Genomic DNA, 22,512 nt, shown 5'->3' on the forward strand with positions numbered 1-22,512 from the left:
AAACATTGGCATGGATTGTAAATTCACCCTTCAATATAAAGCCAAGTCTAGTAATAAATTGATTTTTCTCATAATGGCATCATCAGACAGATAGGGTAGTGGAGGGATTGATGCATGTGCCTAACTTTTCACAATATATAACAACGATTTGGTGCAGGGGATGAAATGTCATATTTCCAAGCTTGTGGATGATACAAAAGTAGGTGATGTTGTCGCAGAAAGATGTAGAAGGGCTTCAAAGAGATACAAACAAGCTAAATGAGTGGGCAATAATAACTACAGAATATAATGTAGAAAATATGAGGTTATGCAGTTTACTGTGTTACGGAGACCAGAGGACCCCAAAAACCAGCAGTACTAGATGTGCACCACAACACAGGGTTACTTAAACAAAAGTTGTTTTTAATTATATTTGAACAAGAAAACAGAATTAAACTTTAACTTATTACTTAACCTACTTAACTACTTAATCCCTCCTCTAATACTAAGTGCAGGTGTGTGTAATTTATATTTAAGATTAGAAAGGTTCTTTGGATCACAGTCCAATCTCACTGGTTGCAGGCAATTTTTGTACTGTGCACAGAAGTTAGCATTAACAAAGTTCACCAGTCTTTGGGTGCTTAACAGGCAAATAGTTACCACTCAGGAGGGTCCTTGCTGGTTTTCAGAGAGAGAAATTCCTTTTCCAGGACATCCGCAACTGATTCCTTCTCAATCAGTCTTGCTGATGAAACTTTCCCCCTTCAGGGTTCTCCAGATGATCCTCTTTCTTTCAGGTCACCTTTCAGACCACCAGTCTTCTCCTTTCACCAGGCAGCCTTTCAAATTTTGCCAGCTTGTCCCTCTGGAATGGATTTCACTCTCTCTCCTCTCTGTTTCACACCCTCCCTCTCTGAGAGCAAAACTCTTCTCCTGTGCCTGCAAAGATCACATGCTCTCCCAGGCAAGCTGCTGTCGATACTTTGTTGCCTCCTGCAAAAAGGATTCTGCAAAAGTCTTGCAAATATTCTGTTTTAAAATGTTTGTGTGCAACCTGCTCTAACAATTCCTCCCAAACCACCTCTAAATATTCTGTCACAACTGCACGAAACACAAAAGAAAAATATTTGTCAAAATATTTTGATGTTCAAAATTATCAAGGTATAGGATTCACTGAAAGTGAACGTGCAAATGTAGCAAGCATTTAGGATGTAAGTGGTATATTGACCTTTATTATGAAAGAATTTGTGAAATGGAGTAAAGGTGTCAGTCGCCATTCTTAGGCAGAATGTTGGGATTGAGGATGACATCCTTTCTCTCCAGTTTTGTGGGTTCTGATGTAACTGGTAATGCCAGTGTGGAACTGCATACTTTTCCACAGATGGAGCAAGAGGTGCCTAGTGGAGAGGTCAAGTGAATGGGTCGTTTGTGCACTATTTTTCCCATTCATATTCCGGAACAGTCAGAGACCAGAGGGGATGTGGATTTTCTTTAGACAAAGTTTTGATAAATTTATTTAATCTAGCTATTAAATTATTTCAATGACAGACACTAGAACAGAGGACAAATATATATAGGGCCTTATTGTGTTATTGTGACATATTGTGTTCAGACATATTGTGTTCAGTTTTGGTTCCTTAAATTTAAAAAAAAAAATTCTGCCTTAGAGTGAGAACAACGAAAGTTCAACAGAATCAACATCTGCAGATTTTCTTGTTTAACAGCATTGAAGATTCACCTGACTGGTTCTTGGAATTGTGGGTTTGCTCCGTGAGAAGAGATTGAGTAGAGCAGGCTGGCATTCCCTGAAGTTCTCATTGAAACTTGCAGGATTCATTGTCTGCCTAATGGCAGGTAGAAGGCAATTTTGTGTCATATTACATTTGCTGTACTATTACATGATAATAATGAAATCTTGAATTCAACAGACTGGATGCAGCAAACGTGCTTCCTTTGGCTGAGCCAGAGGTCACAGTGACTTTGTGCTAAATCTGTGGAATACTCTGCCTGAGAGGATAGTGAATATATCGATACATTGATATCGGGATATTAAGAGATCTAAAACATATAGAATAATGCAAGGAAATGGTTCTGCGGTAGAAAATAGTCATGATCTTAATAGTGGAGCACGCACCTAAAGGTCAGGTGCTCCTTCAACTTGTCTTCTTTTGTCAAAAGAAAGTTGTGGTTGACATGAAGTAAAAATGTAGAAAGTATATATATGTTCTGTATTATGCTTAAAATGAATAACGATGGAATCAGAAATGTTGGAGGAACTCAGCCGGCCTTGCAGCTGCCAAGGGAGGAAGAGAAATATTAATGATGTTTCAGGCCTGAGCCCTTCCTCAATGTTCCTTTCGGTCACTGCTAGACCAGCTGAGTTCTTCCAGAGTTTCAGTGTTTAGACTACAATCTCAGCGTCTGCAGACTTTTGTATTTCACTCTAGGCACTTAAGAACCCACTTGGCTGTTAATTCCACATGGTGACACATGTCAAACAGCTTTTCTTCCCAAATGTGCTTTCCAAATGCTTCTTAAAATCAAATATTGTTATTAACCAAATCTTTGATCATCAAATAATTTACTCTTCTATGGTTTGTTGCAAACCTTCAGTGATATTTGATGATGCTTACAGTATAACAAAAATTAAATGCCTAAAATTTTTTTGAAATTTTAAATTTAAATGTTAAAAAAAAATTAAATTTAGGCATGGTAACAGGCCTCTTCGGCCCATGAGTCCGTGCTGCCCAATTTACACCCAATCAAACTACACCCCGATAGATTTTGAACCTATAAATCATATTTCAAAATACTTTATTATACTGTAGTCTGTTTGAATTAATGTTGCAAGATTAACTCTTTCACGTGAGTGTCTCTATTGACTAAATTAATGACCTAGAACATGCTACCAGTGATGAGAAAGCCAACCAATTGACGTTTTGTAGTTTGTTTCGTGCTTTCTGGCTGACCTGATCCTCAATAATGAGGGCCTGTGCCACCCGGCCCAGGTTAACAGACTAACAAACTTAATAATATACTAATAAAGATAAAAGACTTATTAAGCAGGAATGGAGACGCTTTAAGAGAGTCACCCCAACAGCATCAACCAGCTCTTCATCCTGAGCGATGCCATTACTGTTTCACACAACTTAATTCAAACCGGGGCTATGAGCAAAGTGCGACCAAGGCCCTTGGCTGCTCCCATCTTCACCAAAGTTGTATGTGTTACTTCAGAGACACTTTTACAATTTGCTTTTACAATTTTAAACTTTTATTTAATTTTTTACTATTCTTATTCTTTTAAATTTTATTTATCTTCCTCAAATTTTTTTTCTGGTTGCTTGAGGCTTCTAGTTGCTCAAATTCTGGAATACAGGGATTTTACTGCATTTAGCAACATATATAGAGAGTACAAGTTTTGATTTGTTAGACTCCTCCCTTGCAGCTCTCACTTTCTATACCTTTAAAATATTTTAAAAAATTTAGACCTACTGCATGGTAACAGGCTCTTTCAGTCCATGAGCTTGTGCCACCCAATTACACTCCAATTGACCTACACCTTCAGTACATTTTGAAGGCTGGGAGGACTCTGGAGGACCCGAAGGAAATCCACCCAATGTGCAGACTCCTTGCAGACAGCACCGGATGAGAACCCGGTAAGATGGGGCTATAACAGCATTGCACTAACCCCTACGTGAACTATGCTTTACAGATTTCACTTTGGGTAGATTCAGTGAGCAGATGTTAGGAAATGATTTCAAGTTTACACCTGCTACTGAAGTCAGAAAATCACAAGCAAAGCGTAGTTAGTAAGTTTGGGATTTGGAAATTTATGTGGAAATCCTAAACATGATGGTATTTATGTGGACAAATAACAGCAGCAGTTCTGCTCACACATGATGGTGTATATTCCTGCAAAATCCAGTACATTTTGTTTCCAGTACACAATTACCTTGATCTATGAACAATAAATAGATAACACACAAGGCAATAAATCTAATGTCAGATGAAGTATGATTTAAATGTCAAAAGCCCCTTTTCCACTGGCATCCTGTGCAGGATCCTGGGATAGGAAGGCCTTTGTGCTGTTTCCACTGGAACACAACTCATCCCTGGGGATTGGAGTGTTCTACCTTCAACTGGGAAATGGGTGACTTTCTGCTGTCCCTTTCCACTGGTTTTATCAGTACGCTGAGCAGGATTCGAGGCAGTTAATCCCCAGTGTGAAATGACGTCAGTGGACACCAGCGTTCGGACAATGTTCCTTTCCCATTGGACCTTATTGCAGTAAATTCCCAGGACAAGGTGCCAGTGGAAAAGGAGCCATGGTTACACTACCTTTGAGAATTGAATACTATTCCTATGAAATCCATTGATAATAAAAAGCTGATCTGTGTTGCTCTTGAATTTTTTAAAAAGAATTATTTGACCAATCCTATTTGAAAACTATTGATGTGAGATGGAGAAATCAATGCTAATTTGAGCTTGTTCTTTATTGGCAGAGGTTAAACATTTTCTGATTAAAGGATCTTGCAATTAGAATTTAATTCCTCATTTGCAAATTTGAATCAATTTTAATAGATATTACTTTTTATTGCATATCAACCCATAGGGCAGGGTAATGGCATATTGGATGTACTATTACATGAAGCAATTCTGCTTTTATACAAATTATTCTTATAACTGCTGTGCACTATACTCAAATCTGAAAATAATGTTATTGCTATCATTTGTGTCTCTAGGGTTACAGAAACTCATTGGTTATTTGCATTATAGAAAGCATTTGGAATTTAGTGCACAGTGATAAAAGCCTGTAAAACTGTAAGAGGTTCTGCATCTACAGTACATAGTGCAGTTGCATGGCTCAGAGAAGAGGCTCCTGTTGACCACTGTAGGCTCTGGTAAGCTGGTTGCCAGAATATCTTGAGTAGATGTGCCATGCCAGAAAGAGACGAGCACAAAATTCCAGATTAACACTTAAATGTAGATCAGTGGGAGTTCAACCTTTTAGTGGTGATGTCTTTCCGATGAGAGGGTTAAACCTGCAGTGCACAATGAACAGGGTTTTGGTCACTCCAACCTGACACTGTTTCTGACCACTCAGCCTCAGGTCATTCATCCATCGACTGTTAAAGGAAAGAATATTACTTTAAATAATTCATTTAGGAGGAGGTTCAACTGCTGTAAATCCCAGGCCATCAGTTGCCTCACTGTTCTTATTTTCCCAGTTAGAAAAAGTGTAAGTTGCCTTTTTATCACACCAAAGAATTCAAGGTTGGAAGATTGCTGGAAATATTGAGAGGTGAGGGAGATCTGGGAAGAATGAAGGACGAGGGAGCAGCAGCGAAGAGAGAAGGACCATGAATCAGCAGGGGAGGGTGAGGGAGCAGAGGGGAGGGTGAGGGAGCAGCAGGGGAGGGTGAAGGAGCAGCAGGGGAGGGTGAGGGAGCAGAGAGGAGGGTGAGGGAGCAGCAGGGGAGGGTGAGGGAGCAGCAGGGGAGGGTGAGGGAGCAGCAGGGGAGGGTGAGGGAGCAGAGGGGAAGGTGAGGGAGCAGCAGGGGAGGGCGAGGAAGCAGCAGGGGAGGGCGAGGGAGCAGCGGGGAGGGCGAGGGAGCAGCAGGGGAGGGTGAGGGAGCAGCAGGGAAGGGTGAGAGAACAGCAGAGAAGGGTGAGAGAACAGCAGAGAAGGGTGAGGGAGCAGCAGTTGATGGCGAGGGAGCAGCAGGGGAGGGTGAGGGAGCAGAGGGGAAGGTGAGGGAGCAGCAGGGGAGGGCAAGGGAGCAGCAGGGGAGGGCGAGGGAGCAGAGGGGAAGGTGAGGGAGCAGCAGGGGAGGGCGAGGGAGCAGCAGGGGAGGGTGAGGGAGCAGCAGGGGAGGGCGAGGGAGCAGAGGGGAAGGTGAGGGAGCAGCAGGGGAGGGCGAGGGAGCAGCAGGGGAGGGCGAGGGAGCAGCAGGGGAGGGCGAGGGAGCAGCAGGGAGGGCGAGGGAGCAGCAGGGGAGGGCGAGGGAGCAGCAGGGGAGGGCGAGGGAGCAGCAGGGGAGGGCGAGGGAGCAGCAGGGGAGGGCGAGGGAGCAGAGGGGAAGGCGAGGGAGCAGCGGGGAGGGCGAGGGAGCAGCAGGGGAGGGCGAGGGAGCACAGGGGAGGGCGAGGGAGCAGCGGGGAGGGCGAGGGAGCAGCAGGGGAGGGCGAGGGAGCAGCAGGGGGGGCGAGGGAGCAGCGGGGGAGGTCGAGGGAGCAGCGGGGGAGGGCGAGGGAGCAGCGGGGGAGGGCGAGGGAGCAGCGGGGGAGGGCGAGGGTGCAGCAGGGGGGGCGAGGGAGCAGCAGGGGAGGGTGAGGGAGCAGCAGGGGAGGGCGAGGGAGCAGCAGGGGAGGGCGAGGGAGCAGCAGGGGAGGGCGAGGGAGCAGCAGGGGAGGGCGAGGGAGCAGCAGGGGAGGGCGAGGGAGCAGCAGGGGAGGGCGAGGGAGCAGCAGGGGAGGGCGAGGGAGCAGCAGGGGAGGGCGAGGGAGCAGCAGGGGAGGGCGAGGGAGCAGCAGGGGAGGGCGAGGGAGCAGCAGGGGAGGGCGAGGGAGCAGCAGGGGAGGGCGAGGGAGCAGCAGGGGAGGGCGAGGGAGCAGCAGGGGAGGGCGAGGGAGCAGCAGGGGAGGGCGAGGGAGCAGCAGGGGAGGGCGAGGGAGCAGCAGGGGAGGGCGAGGGAGCAGCAGGGGAGGGCGAGGGAGCAGCAGGGGAGGGCGAGGGAGCAGCAGGGGAGGGCGAGGGAGCAGCAGGGGAGGGTGAGGGGGAGAGAGAGAGCAGTGGGGTGTGTTTGGGGGAGCATCAAGTAGTTGTTAGAAAATATCTTTGATGCAAGGATAGGGTTGTGGAAACGGTGATTAAGGAAATGCCTAAGGGGAGATGAGTACGTGATTTAGCATTAAATATGAGGAGAAGGGGACAGAGACAGAATGTTGTAAAAATGGTTTGTGTGCATCATAAGTTCCAACTACTTCATTTAAGTATATTGCTTTGAAACAGGAAACATTTCAAATCCTAGTCCTTGAAAGTGTTCCAGATTATCAATGTGGACTTCTCTAGCCCTCCCATACCTTATCAGTTCTCGTCTCGAATCAAGGCCCCGTCTCTGCATTCTGGTGGTTGTGTGAGTATTTTGAAAAGTTGAGTTATCTCCAATATTTTCGCCAAAATGCTTATTCCTCATCCAACGTCACAACAGAGTAGATTATTTTGTAGTTTTCTCATTGCTGTTGAAGGACCTTGGGGCAATATTCAAGGGAACAAAGTGACTTGTGTTAGAAGAGAAATTACATATCAAAAGTAATTAATTTTTTGTATCATTAAATTATGAAAAAAGTACAACATAAAGGCAAGTCTTTTTTTTTTGCAAGTGCTGTTCTACACTATGAACATTCATTTGAAAACAACATCCTTATGAATTCCCCCTTTTATAAAACTAAACACTCTTGTTGACCAATTTGTAATGTTATTAGGCATTTCCAAATTCTAATTGACCTGCACAAAAAGCTGCTGTATGAAAATGAGCAGTTTAGATCCTAACTCTCCTTGTAATTGAATCTGAAGTAAGTAGAGTGCTGGGTTTACTATTAGTAAAACACAGTCTGCCGACACCATGATTGGTAAAAATACCACGCTGGAGAAATTCAACAGGTCAGACAGTGTATTTTATAGAGCAAAGACAAAGATCAACCTTGATGAAGGTCTCAAACCCGAAACGTTGGTTATGTATCTTTATCTTTGCTCTATAAAGTACACTGTTTTACCTGCTGAGTTTCTCCAGGATTGTGTTTTTAAATAATACTGTTAACAGTTAGCTCTTTTGACCAGATGTTGCAGGGCCATGATTTTGTATTAAGACAGAATTGGGCAATATTCAAGGGAACAATGATGAAATTAGGGTTTTCTTTTACCAGTAGGATAGACAAGACCAAATTTTCTGGAGAAATTCAAATCTTTGAAATAATAACAATTAAATAAATATCTGAACAAGAAGCAGATCATTCCAGATACTCTAAATATGAAATGAAGCAGAACATGGTGGCAACTCTCAACAGGTGAGACCATCTATGCAGGAAGCAAAGATGATAAAATAGATCCTCGCATAAGCATCAAAAACAGCATCAACCTTGATGCAGGGCTCAAGCCCGAAATGTTGATTATGTATCTTTATCTTTGCTCTGTAAAGAACACTGTTTAACCTGCTGAGTTTGTCCAGCTTTGTGTTTTTACTTCAACCACTGTGTCCAGATTTTCATGTTTTACTTTTGCTCTTTTCTATCTGGAGTTGCCTAGCCCCAAGACTTCTATGTACAATACTGCAATCCATTCTGGAATCCTGAAATTCCTGTCTTTACTGCAATGTTGGCAATTTGATTTACAGTTTAACCTTTCTATGGCAATGTGAATTGTATCCTTGTGTCTGTTCTTGCATAGGGACATTGCTAATTTAGCTGATCAATTAATTCCAGATGATCACCCTGTTAGTTGTGGTTTTCTTTTGAACTAGCCACATTTATTTCATGTGATATTGATCAAATGGTTACAGGAAAAAGAGTGGTGAGAATATCTGGTGATTTTGAGTTTTGAAGTCTTTGCAAATATACCGTTAATTACAATGATGTGGCTAACCACTTTTGCTGTATTAATGGGCAACATGCTAAATATAGAATTGTGGCGTTGTGAGCAGTGAAAGAAATACAGCCATCACGTTGAGGGTCGTTAACTCCTCCTTTGCCCACTGGAGCTTCTCGGACGGCAGCCGTCTAGATCTAGCATACAGTGTGTGTGGCGATGCGGTTGAAGACCCCATGCTGGGGCAGGTTGGAATTGAACCATGGCTCTAAGATGGTGGGGAATTCATGGAGGATCTCGTCGAACTCATCCCTGGTGGCGGCTACGGTGGTGATTTCAGGCCTGTGGGCTTCTGCTGTGTTCAGTCAGGTGGAGTGGAACGTTTGGGTGTTCACCAGCCTATTGACCTTCATGTCAACCAGTAGGCCATGAGGTCTGAGGAAGTCGGCCCCTAACAGCGCAGTGCCCACGGAGGCTAGGATGAGCCTCCAGTGGACCTTCTCCTTCCCGATCTGATCTGTGGCCTGCGGGTGCCGTAGCTCCTGATGGTGGAGCCGTTGGCCACCTGCAGGGTTGGACTTCGAGATTGGTTGCGAGTCTCTAATGCTGTGGTGGGAATGACGCTGTGTTCAGCCCCTGTCTACCAGGAATCGGCAGCCGGTGGATCTGTCTGTCACATGAAGGAGGCTGTTTGTGTGGCCAGCCATTGCAGCCACCAATGGCAGCTGGCCTGGTCATTTCCCTGAAACCCGCAGGGCTGGCGGCACTTACGGGCTTGTGCTCCCCAGCACTGGTGGTAGAAACACCAGGTCAACTGGCCTTCCTCTGGCTTGGTCTTGGGAGCGGCTTGTATTCGGCTGGCCCCTGGTCATGTCACCTGGTTGAGGGCTGCCTCATTCTTCTTCGTGCGCCCGAGGGCATCCGATCGAGCTGCTGCTCTCCTCAAGTTCGAGAAGTCTTCATCTGTGAGGAGCAGCTGGATGTTCTCCAGCATCTGTTCCAGGAATATCTGGTGGAAGAGAAAACAAGGCTTGTGGTCTTCCATCAGGGCCAGCATTTTGTCCATCAGAGCTCATAGCCCATCTAAGTGAAAGTGCCTGGAAGCCCATTGTTGGGGAGTTATTAGACTGAAAGTTCCAAGCAGCAGGTCTTTGAGGGCGGTGCACTTGCCCATATCCAGGGGATGGTGGATGATGTCGTCCACCCTTGTTGCCATATCTCGGTCCAGAGCGCTCACAACATGATAGAACGTTGTGGCGTCTGAGGAGATGTTGCGAAGTTGAAATTGTGCTTCCACCTGCCCGAACCACGTTCTCGGTCGATGGGTCCAAAAGTGGGGAAGCTTGATGGATACAGCGTTAACCTCTGCTGAATCCATGGTGTTTTGAGTCCAGAAAAATGTCTGGGCTCTTCGGGGTCACCACTGTGGCAATGTGAGCAGTGAAGGAAACACAGCCACCACATTGAGGGTCGCTAATGACTTTTTAAATTGAAATTCAGCATGCCCCTTTAAGGGCAGCATGAGCTCAGTCACCTGGTGCATTGTGACATCATAATCACTGCCCAGGGTGTGCGCTGGAAGGGATGCTGGAGTCAGAGAGAAACCTCTGATGACGCTATTTCCCCATGACTTCCCCGCCACGTGGCGATACAAGCGGGCCCGGTTCGCCATGAGGATGTGCGCCATCACAGAATAACAATAGATCATGGAAGTTATTTACCAGAATGGAAAAAGATGTGAATCATTTTACCTCTTCAAAATATGGATCCAAGCTGAAACTGAGACCTAAAACAGACTTTAAAGTCCATGAGGAGCATTTATTACACAGATTTGTATGTGTGCATTTACTTCGTTCCTCCCTTCTAATAATTTGTGCTCATTTGTGGGGCAGCAAAATTTCTGCTTTATATTTGTGGTGAACATATCCCTGTGTCTGTTGAGCAGAGCAGTTCATTTTTTGGTGACACAAATTTTCTCCACAAAAGCATCTTCAGTCTTGGTTCAATGGGTGCACACCTGTGTGTCTGTAACCACTCATTAGAATATAAACTCACCCGAGGCAGCATTTTCAATCTTGCTCTTCCTCCCTGTGATGGTTCGATTTCCTCTGTCTTTTATCCCTGAACTTCTGAAGCTGTGATTCTGTCAGAACTTTCTTAATGCCGGACGGGGAGTGTGTAATTCAGAGCTTCTGCTGCAACTCTCAGAACAGCAACTGCATTTGAAATATCCATTTTTTTCCTTAGCTAAGCGACTTTTGTTTCATAGGGGTAGCTCAGACTCATTTCATGCAGGGGTTAAGAGACTCCCTTGTGGAAAGAAAATTGTAGGCTGGATTATTCTTGGATCACTGCACAACTTGCTGTTGATAGGGAGGTTAAGGAGCTCCAGTAGTTGGTGGATTGAGTTCAAGAGCCATGAGGTAATGTTGCAGCTGTGTAAAATTTTGGTTAGGTCATGCTTTAAGGATTATGTTCAGTTCTGGTCACCTTATTACAGGAAGGATGGGGAGGATGCAGAGATTTACCAGGATGTTGCATGGTTTGGAGAGTGATATGAAGCAAGGATAAGAAAGCTAGTGCTTTTTATCTTTGGAGCGATGAAGAATGAGAGGTGACTTAATAGAGGTATGTAAGATTATGAGGAGTTTAGATAGGGTGGATAACCAGCACCCTTTTCCGGAGGATGACAAAAGCAAATACCAGAGGATGTGTATTTAAGGTGAGTGGAGAAAAGTTTAGGTAAGGGGTCAGACCTAAGTTTTTTTTTAACTCAGAGTGTGATAAGAGCCTGGAATGCATTGGGTTGGTGGTGGAGGCTGGTACAATAGGAACAAAGGTAGTGTATAAGGAAACCAAATAAACAACAGTAAAACCCTCCAACGGTATTCAGCACCGATACCGGGCAAGTGAATTTTCTGGTTGCTTGAGATTGCATGTTGCGTGATTAGCAAACCTCTAAGGAGCGCCAGTTTTAAACTTTTGCACTTTTTACCTTTTTATTTTCCGTGATTTTTTTTGCTGATTGGTTGAGGCTGTTGGGTTGTTTGAATTCCAGATAACAGGGATTTTACTGTATTTAGGATTTTGCTGATGTGACTAAATGTGGTGGGATTATGAGGAGGATATCAAGAGGTTTCAACATGACAGATTGAGTGAGCAAGAATAAACATGATAGACTCAATTTAACAAGGAGGAAGGCGAAACTTTCCTTCTGTAGGAAAAGCTGAATCCTGGGATATTAGTTATATAGTGTCAAATTTCAGAATCATTGATGTACAAAGTGGAGCGTCATTTCACACCAATCACTGGAAAAGAATTTGCAGGAAAACAAATGGGGAAGAAAGAAAATATATGTGACCATCATAGCCAGAAGAATTGAATATAGATAGGTACAAGGATGTCTTCCTACCATTACACATAGCATTGAGAAAAATGTTAGCCCTGACAAGGGACGTTGTAGGTCGAGGACTTTGGACAGAGGTAAGAAAAAATCTTTTCATAGAGGGTGTTTATGGAGTTTGCTGCCACAAAATCTGCTGCAGAAGCCAATTCACTGAATATTTTTAAGGAAACAAATAAATTTCCAGATGCTAACAACCCCAAGGGATGCAGAAAGAAGCCAGGAATATAGTAGTGAGATGGATCACCTATCATGATCATATTGAATTGTGCAGCAGGGCTGGAGATCCTGCTCCTCTATTTTCCATTTTTCTATTTCACACCTTCATTGAGTAGGATTATGGTGTTTTGAGTCTTTAAAATGTTGGGCAAACCCCTTGGAGAACTTTGAACATCTCATTTGCAATATCTCTGACTAGTAATCTTTCTTCTCAATGGACATTGATCTGTGAACTTTCTAGTTGTCTTAAAAATCAACATAACTGGTGCTCTGTTCCATCTGCTCGTTATCTAGTACAGAAAACATTTTTTCTCTCTCTCGCATTGCTTGATGCTTGCAGGATTTGTCTTTGTTCTTGCTCAGTGTTTATTACCCACATTAAATGCCCTGGCTGATTGCATGGTTTTATTTTAATCCTAAATCAGCTTGTTGTTGCATAAAACCCTGTTCCAGAGAATAGCAGATTTCTGGAGTTGCCAATTTTTCAAAGATTATTTTGAATCAAATGCAATAGCGAATAGATATTTCACTTTGAAGTTTCATTCAAAGTGCTTTCTCAATTTAGCTACCGCCATGGGATTGAGATTGATTTGTTTCCATTCCGGGTCTCTGGAGTCTGCAGCGCCTGTTGAAGCCAATGAGCCATTCCCAAAAGGACACCGGGGTGATTGGAGGTACTTGACAGGTGGGTGGCTGTCCCTCCTGTCAACTTCCACCTACTCCTAATGAGTCTTAAATTTCTTAATGCTATCACTAATGCTGCTGCTGCAGCATTTTAAATTTAAATTAAATCCTTTTTTTAATTAATTATTTATTTGAATGGCCACCCACTGGGTTGAGGTGGCCTCTGAGGATGCTATATTTTTCCTAGACATCTTTAGCCCCTTTCACACTTGCATCCCACTAAATTGGCCGTTCAGTGTCCCAGGATAGGAATGGAGCTTTGACTTTTCACACTTGACCACTCTTAACTGGGACACTGAACACTTTCACAATTGCAAGGAGCCAACCCCAGGGTTAGGACTGTTCTACTTTTTACCGGTAACATCATGGTGCATCCAGCGACAGTGGACCTGCCCTAAATCCTGATCAATGTATTATGATCTTACGTTCGAACAGAATTAATCATGCCTAATTATAACATAATTAAGCTTCATGTACAGCACAATATGAGCCCTTCAGTCCCTGTTGTTGTTGTGCCGACCTATATAAACCTTTATAAGAGAACATGGGAAAGTGCTAGCAATAAATAGTAATAGCAGACAATTTTTAAACAGGGTGAGAAAGTTGGTAGCATTTTAGCACACAATTTATACAACGTGGAAAAGTTGGTAGCTCTATCGCATACAATTTATAAATACCATGGGAAAAGTGATGGCGGACCTGTCCTTGCAGAATGCAAGGGCTGTGTTTCTCTGCCACATGGCATTCTGGGAAGTCAGGTCTGCCATTCCTTTTTCTCATGGTCTTTATAAATTGTGCGCTATAGCGCTACCAACTTTCCCACATTGTTTAAAAATTGTCCGCTATTGCTATTTATTTCCTCTCTCTTTCCCGCTGCGACTTTCCCATTCATACCTTCACTCATGCAAAAACTTGGGTCATTTCAATCCTATTATGCAATTGCCATTTCACACTTGAATGATTGCAAAGCCAGCATCTGCAGATGCCGGGGATTGTACTAGGGGTCAATGCCGTCAATCCCTGGCATGAGATGATGTCATCTGATGTCGGCATTGAGCTGATTTTACTTTCACACTTAACACTTTAAAGGCCAATTTGCCATAATTCCTGGGATGACTTGTAAGTATGAAAGGGTTTTGAAAGCATCCATCCAATGTTTCCTCTTTCTTCCTGGTAACCTGTCACCATGTCAAAGCTTGGAAATTTTGGGAACCCAATATTGGACATGCAAGTACTGTGTCCTACCGACCATAGTAAGATGAGTGTGATTAGAGCCTTGTTGACCTGACATAGAATCCTGACGTCAGACAGTTTTGTTGTGGCAGTGGATGTGAAGGATTTGTGAAATCAGCATGGGTGTTACCTCTCCAGTCATTTGAGGTGCCTTTTATAAGTAATCCATGTCACTGAAGTCTATTGAGTGCATGGATCTTGCCTGTTGTGTTAGGCTCATTGCAGAACTACAAGTCTCTGAGGCAGGATGAGTTACCTCCTAAATTTTATAAAGAATTTAAGGATCTTTTGATACCTCTCTTTTTGGAGGTGTTATATCAGGCGACTGAAACACATACTCTCCCAGAATCATTCTCAACAGCAATAATTACAGTTATTCCTAAAAAAGACAGAGATCCATTGAAACTGTCATCTTATAAAGTTATTTAATCGTTGAATTCGGATTATAAGATTATTGCCAAAGCCTTGGCAAATAGATTGGCGAAATGTTTGCTGAAATTAATAAACATAGATCAAACAGGCTTTATGCAAAAGAGACACGTTGCTGCTAATGTAAGCAGGCTGCATAGCATAATCTATTTGGCTCAAATGAGAGGTGATCTGAGCATAGCTGTGGCACTGATGCAGAAAAAGCATTTGATAGATTGGAATGGGATTTTTATTTAAAGTGCTGGAAAGATTTGGACAGGACTTTTTTTATAAATTGGATTAGGGCATTATACTATAAACCTAAAGCCAATTTGTGACTAATAGACAAATTTCTCCAGCTTTCCCATTAACCAGATCTAGTAGACAAGGATGTCCATCTTCTCTGGCTCTCTTTAATTTGGCTATAGAACCATCAGTGGAAGCAATTCAGTGAGATCCAGACATTAAGGGATTCAGGATCAACCTGGATGAATATAAGGTTAATTTATTTGCCGATGATGTAGTGACATATTTGATAAAACCAGCAATTTCATTACAAAAATTGTACTCAAAACTGGAAAGTTATGGGACAGTCTCAGGTTATAAAATAAATTGGGATGAAAGTGAAATTATGTTGCTTAGGGATTATAGCTAATGTCAAAGAAATGCTCAATTTAAGAGGCTGTTAAATGCAATAAAATATTTAGCGATTAGAAAAGGTAATAATTTACAGAATTTATACACATTCAATTGTCTCCCCTTGCTTAAAAAGGTTGAGGTGGATTTGAATAGGTTGATGGCTCTACCAATAGCACTAGTTGGTAGAGTCAATTGTGTAAAAGGGAACGGATTTCCAAGAGTACAATATATCTTTCAGACACTGCATATGCCATTGCCTCAGTTTTTTTTCCAGGATTTAAATAAATGTCATAAAATTTCTTTGTAAAGATAAGATGGCAAGAATCTCCATAGAAAATTAACATGGAAATATGAGCTGGGAAGTTTACAAATCCCAAACTTTAAAAATTATTATTGGGCAGCCCAGAAGAAATTTGTCAACTCCCTATTCATGAGTGAAAATAGAACAGGACAAAGACGGAGAGAGGATAGCAGAGGATTTTATATATAAATGGGACTCAAAATTAATATCTGGTGAAAAAGAGGCTCCCTTGTTAATATATATAATTAATATTTGATACAAAATAAATTATCAGATCGGGACTGGGGGGAGGATGTTACCTCCAAAAACATCCCTGACTCAGAACAGGTTCATACCTTTAACAATGTAAAATAAGATTTTGGATACCGGAAAGGGATTGGGTATATTGGGGACTGTTATGAGCAGGGGAAACTTGTGTAATTTGATCAAATATAAACTAAGTATGGTATTGTTAATAATACAATATTCTGCTATTTTCAGTTAAGAGCTTATTTAAGGGACAAATTGGGCCCAACAATGATTCTCCCGAAGTGCAGTGATGTGGAGACTCTGATTCGAAAGGGAAGCACAAAGAAATTCACTTCAGAAATGTATCTCTTGCTTCAAACAGGACTAAACAGGGGTATTCAAGTCCAGACAAAGATGGGCATAAGACTTAAATATAAGAATTGGTGCACAAAACTGGTCTGATTTATGTCAGGACCATTGACGAACAAAATAAATGTAAGACACAGGCTAGTGCAATATTTTGTTTTGCACTAGGTCTATCTCTCACCGCAAAAATTAAAATATATTAAAATCAGATATTTTGGATCAATGTTTTAGATGCGCGCGAGGAGATAGGAACCTTTCTACATTCAACCTGGTCATGTCCCAAGATGAGGCCCTTCTGGTTGGATCTAGGTAATTTCCTGGAGCAAATTATAGGAATTCAACTTCCACAGACCCCAGAACTGTTTTTACTGGGGAATATTGTTATTGTGGGCGTAAGATCTAAAATGAGGCTGTCTAGATATCAAACAGAATTTGTCAAGATTGCATTGGCAGTGGCCATGAAATATATACTAGTTACTTGGAAGTCTGATTTACTTGGAAGTCTGATTCCTGTCTAGGTATAGCTTGTTGGAATATGAAAATGCATAGTTGTGTCCCCCTTGAAAAGATTAGCTATAATCTAAGAAATAAGTATGGCAGCCATATTTACAAAATGTGGATGTAAATCTTTAGCAGTGCCCTCCTCACCCTCGAGACCCACGTCAACGTCCCCTAGATATCTAGGTAAATAATGGAAATTTGAAGCCTGTGGAGTAGATGACGGATCCTCAACAATTCCTCCCTCTTTCTTTCTTTTTCCTTTCTTTCTTTTCTCCTTGGGATTTCTTCTTTCTTTACTAATTCTCTCTTTCCATTTTTTTGTGGGGGGGCGGGGTTTGTGAATGGGATGAAGGATTATAGTCTTGTATTTTTTCTGCAATTAAAACATTTTCTTTTTTTTCTTGTTGATTGCATGTTTGGCTTTAAAAAATGAAATTAAAATATTCAAAAAAAGGATCTTGGCTGTGTGGTAGGCCAAGAGTTTAATGCAGTGGTTCTCAACCTTTTTCTTTCCACTCCCTATGCCATAAGTCCTCTGTGATTAGTAAGGTGATATGTGAGTGGGAAGGGAAGGTTGAGAATCACTGCTCCAGACCCAATTGTTACTGAAATATTTTGCTTGAGAAAAATTGTCATTGGCCCATTTCCTTTGGAGTTATGAAACCAAGTACATGACGAGTCGATTAGGTACGATTTAAACAGTGGTTTCCAAACTTTTTCTTTCCACCCACATACCACCTTAAGCAATCCCTTACTAATCACAGAGCACCAATGGCATAGGGAATACTTAAAGTGGTATGTGAGAGGAAAGAAAAAGGTTGAGAACCACTGGTTTAATGTAAGTTTTAAGGTTCCGATCTTCAAATACTCTTTTCATTGAATACTCTTTTCCTCAAACGGCCAAAGACTGTGCTGGCACAGTGGAGGCAGTGTTGAACTTCACCATTGATTTCTGCCCTTGTGGTTCCAGAATCTCAATGTGAATCTTTTCACGTCAGTGACCAGTGTTGTGCAAAGCATCTTGCCCCACAGATGAATGTTTGCATGTCCTGATTACTGGATGTTCTTGAATTTTCTGCAGTCTTTCCATCACCATCTCTTCCTTAGATCATAAGTGTGATGTTTATTTTAATAAAGAAACTCGGGTTATTTATTAGCTCATTCATGACCGTGTGGAGGCATTCATCTTGAATTCAACAGAAACTGCCACAAACTGGTCTCCGACTCCCTCTAGTATTCAGGAGGATCACTAGCATTTATTATTACATTCCCTTTCCTTGACATGTTTAATCTAACAACATGACACACTAATACAGTATTCATTTCAATTTACAGTTCAACACAAGCATAAACACATCAGCAGCACAACAATCCTTTACCTTTTAGTGAATCAGTCTGTCAGGTGCTTTGATACATGTGTGGATCTTCTTAGCACAGGTGCTTGTGTCAGCTCTGCTGGTCCACTACTGTCTCACACTGGTGGTGTTTCCTCTGTTGCTGTGCAGGCTGGATCTTCTGCATTTATCTGTTCCTGCAGTGTCTCTTGAGTTTTCAGCAGGCTCTTTCAATTCCTTCTCAGTATTTGACCATCCTTTGTTCTGACCATGTAGGATCTTGGATTTACTAACTCCAGAAGAGTAGCCTTTTTGTTCCAAGTGTTGGAATCTCTGAGACTCACTCTGTCATGTTGTACCAGTGGCCTTAATTTTCTTGCTGACTTGTCATTGTTTGCTTTTTGTCTCCATTGCAGACGCTTTTGTTTCCATTTGAGATCTCTGTGTCTGCAGAGTAGGAAAGTCTGGCCCATTGACAAGACTCAGCTCAGCACTGATGTTGTAGTATGGCTGACATTCACCTTTACGCCATCCTTCATTCAGATTCTTGATGATCTTCTGTAGAACTGTGTCCTTTTCTGTTCTATTTGTGATCTACTTGGATTTCATGTCAGATACGGGAAGAGATTCAGTGATCAGGTTCACTTGGAGATTCACATTTAACTCTGTGGAGCTCTCATTGTGTCATTGTCCTGGGTAATGCATCAGCTAACACAATGTTTCCTTGGTAAATATATCAATTCAAAGTCATAACGTTGTAGCTTCATCATCATTCTTTCGATTCGCGGTGACATCTCACTGAGATTTTTCTTGATTATGGCTATTAATGGCTTGTGGTCTGTCTCTGCTACGAATGTTGCATAGACTAGACCTATGCGCTCTTTCTTGATCTGTGCATAATGACATTCAGATGTTGTCATCATCCCTGATGCGTATGCTACTGGTCTCTGATCTTCTTCCACAGCCTGAAGCATCCATAAATATTTTTGTCCTGGATGTATCAAAGAACGTCAAAAGCACTGGTTCTGTAGTTAGAATGGTCTTCACTCATCCCCATTCTTACTCATGGTTAGCCATCCACTTGAATTCATATTTGTCCTATAACAACTTCCTTAGGTACATTGTTTTGGAAGACACATTTGGTATGAATTTACCAATGAAATTGATCATTCCCAGCTCTCTCAATGCACTTTTTTGTCAATTGGTCTGGGCATCTCTAAAATTTCTTGTCTGGCTCCACACCTCCCTCTGACAGTTTATCTCCCAGAAAGGTGATATCCTTCACACCAAACTGAGATTTTTCTCTGTTTAAATTTAATCCATACTTCTGGATGTGTTTTAGCACTTTGATGACCCTCTCGTTGTGTTGTTTTTGTGTGGGTCCCCATCCATGTACACACGTACCCAATTTATGCCTTCTGGAATGTGCTCCATGGTCCTGTGAACATTTCCAGACCTGAGCACATTCCAGAAGGTATCCTCAGACAGGAGTATTGGCCAAATGGTGCATTAAATGTACAGTATTTTGTGCTATCTTCATGCAATTTTCTTTTCCTGAAGACCTAGGATACATCCAATTTGGTGAAAAATTTTTGCAATGGCCGTCTTACTTGTAATTTCATTCCTGGTTGGAATCTGATAATGTTCCTTATTTATATTGGCATTCAAGTCTTTCAGGTCCATGCACATGCATAGGTCACCGTTCTTCTTTTTGACACTCACCATTGAATTCACCCATTCTGTGGGCTCCTCCACTTCCTTTATGACCCCTAGGTACATCCTTCGGTTGAGTTCCTGCTTTAGCTTTTCTTTTCATGGTGCGGGAACCCCCTCGGGGCATGTACTACTGGCTGTGCATCCTCCTTAAGTGCCACATCTTTTGCACTTGAATATCTCTCCATCTTTTTGTTGTGTCCTACATCTTGTTTTTTTTTGTTCACGTGTGTGGATACACACTGTATCTGTGACTATATCTCCATTTTCACTTGCTTTTGCACTATTGCTGAACTTTTTTGCATGCTGCAGGTCTAAATCACTGACATGGCACAGCTCCAACGAAGGTAAGCTCCATCTCTCGCAGCAAGATCTCTCTCATCAATAATCCTGAATGCAGTTTGATCAGGGATTATTGAATCTTGCAGCAATCCAAAATTGTAGGTTCTTGCTTTTAGTTTCTAGTCCATTAAGAAAGTACCGAAGCTCTCTGCCTGTAGTTGCATGCGTGAGCGAAACACGTACCTCTCAAACATTTCATTTTTATTTGGTAAACAGTGTTCACCAAACGTCTGGATCACCTTGTTGAATTTTCCCTGGTCTTCTGCCTCGGCAGAAGCAAATGTATTGAAATCCCCTAGTGCTTGAGGATCCGCCATGGTAAGTAGCAATGCAATCTTCAGTGCATCAGGTTTGCTATTGACTCCAATGGCTTGCAAGTACATACATAGAACAATACAGCACAGTACAAGCCAATCAGCCCTTGATGTTGTGCTGACCCTTATATTCCTTAAAAAAAGTACTAAACACTTCCTATCCCATATCCCTCTATTTTACTTTCATCCAAGTGTCTGCCTAAGAGTCTCTTAAATGTCCTCAATGTTTCAGCCTCCACCACCATCCCAAGCAAGGTATTTCAGGCACCCACAACTCTCTGTGTAAAGAACTGTCCCCCTGATGCCTCCCTTCACTTTAAACATATGTCCTCTGGTGTTTGCTGATCCCGCCCTGGGGAACAGGTGCTGGCTGTCCACCCTATCTATGCCTCTCAGAAACGGCTATTAAGTCTCCTCTCAACCTTCTATGGTCCAAAGTGAAAAGTCCCCGCTCTGCTAACCTTGCCTCATAAGGCTTGTTTTCCAATCCAGGTAACGTCCTGTAAACCCCCTCTGCACCCTTTACATAGCTTCTGTACCCTTCCTAAAATGAGGTGACTAGAACTGAACGCAATTTTCTTGTTCTTACCAAGATTTGTAGAGTTGTAGCATGACTTCTCTACTCCTGAATTCATTCCTCTTTTAATGAATCCCAGCATCTCATAGGCCATCTTAACTATCCTACCAACCTGTGGGATAACCTTGAGGGATGTATGGATTTGCACCCCAAGATACCCTCTGGTCATCGACATTCTTAAGTAACCAACCATTGCCCAGTACTTAGCTTTCTGGTTAGTCCTTAAAAAATGCATCACCTCACACTTATCCAGATTAAAATCCATCTTCCACTTTCCTGCCCAGCTCTACATCCTGTCTATCTCCTTTTGTAACCTTTGACAAGCTTCAGCTCCATCCTTTCTGACGGCATGAATCTCCGCTAGTGGTCGACATCCAGTCCAACTTACAGTGTCTGGTGCCTTTGCAGTCTCCAAGTTTTCTGCTGTATCGGCTGATTCTCACTCTGCACACTCCTGGTGTTTTTTTTTCCACCCCTGGTACCATGTGAAGTTTCTACTATTGTAATAAAGAAACTTGGGTTATTTTAAAGCAACTATACTTTATTAGCTATAGAATTCATTCACAACTGTGTGAAGGTATCCATCTTGAATCCAACTCAAGCTGCCACAAACTAGTCTCTGACTCCCTCTAGTGGTCAGGAGGATCACTAGCACTCTTATCATTATAGTATGTTTTGTTTTGCTTGATCTCAGTTCTCATGTAGTCTAGAACCATTTTTGTGCCCTCAAGACATAATAAAGTTTTCAAACCAAGAACACCAAACCATGATAGACAATTCACTGTGCTGGATTTAGACTTGGTGAGGCCCTAAACTAAAGCTTGGAGGCCCCTTGTTAAAAAAAATTGCACAGAATGTCTCATAAAATTTGAATATATATATACATGCCCTTTAATTATTTGGCCTGAAATTAAATACAAAATTTGGAAAATACAAAACAGAACAATATAAAATAAACAAAAAGCTCTAAATAGAAAATTTTCAAGTGGCTGAAACTTGTATAAGTACAGTAAAAGTATACATAAAATTTTAAAAGCCCCCCCCCCCCAACCAATATTTGTGAAATTTATTGAAGCCTCTACAGATTTGTGAGGCCCTAAACTGTAGCTTGTAGCTTATTTAATTTATACCTAAATCTAGCACTGCTAGCTTGTATCCCTGGGATTAATAGGAGCCATTAAGGCTGTCAACATATTACAACTATCAAAACATTAAAACTAATTCAAAATGTTATAATGACTTGAAGTAATCTTTAAGACATTTAAAATCACGCAGTCAATTTAAAATCTTGCAGGCAAGATGGTATTCCAGCTCAAGTAAGGGGGATAATCAAAGAGCAATAGTGCAGTCAGTAAAACAACAGTGAACTTTAGAACATAACTTTGGGAATTTAAGATTCCCACATTATCAGTGGCATGTTTTATGTTCATACTTTCCTGATAATTTTTAAATGTTTTGGTGGTGTCAGTCTCAGAGTTTGCTGAATTTTGGTGATATTCACTTATTTTTTATTTTAGCACCACAGTCAAGATTTCCACAAAAATGCAATTTTAGTTATTTAACATTTTAACTAAGGTATGAGGAGAGAAAACACATTTTAGAGTTGCTGCCTCTTGAACTACAAAGACTATAAGGTCAACATTTTCAAAGAATTATGGGAAAGGGATAGTTCTCTTGGTTGGATTAG

General features: G+C 42.0%; 1 protein-coding gene and 1 long non-coding RNA gene across 7 annotated transcripts in view; one reads left to right on the forward strand and one right to left on the reverse strand.

The window, feature by feature from the left end:
- The window catches only part of sorcs2 (sortilin-related VPS10 domain containing receptor 2), an 848,688-nt gene that overhangs the window by 297,921 nt on the left and 528,255 nt on the right, over positions 1-22,512 (forward strand). The window lies entirely within an intron of this gene.
- Positions 4,581-9,708, reverse strand: LOC138756371 (uncharacterized). The gene is made up of 3 exons (XR_011353027.1): positions 9,335-9,708; positions 7,063-7,230; positions 4,581-5,021 (listed from the first exon to the last, which is right to left on the reverse strand). It is a non-coding gene; the product is annotated as an uncharacterized lncRNA (long non-coding RNA).

Source organism: Narcine bancroftii, chromosome 3 (genome assembly GCF_036971445.1).
Source record: "Narcine bancroftii isolate sNarBan1 chromosome 3, sNarBan1.hap1, whole genome shotgun sequence".
Lineage (NCBI taxonomy): Eukaryota > Metazoa > Chordata > Chondrichthyes > Torpediniformes > Narcinidae > Narcine > Narcine bancroftii.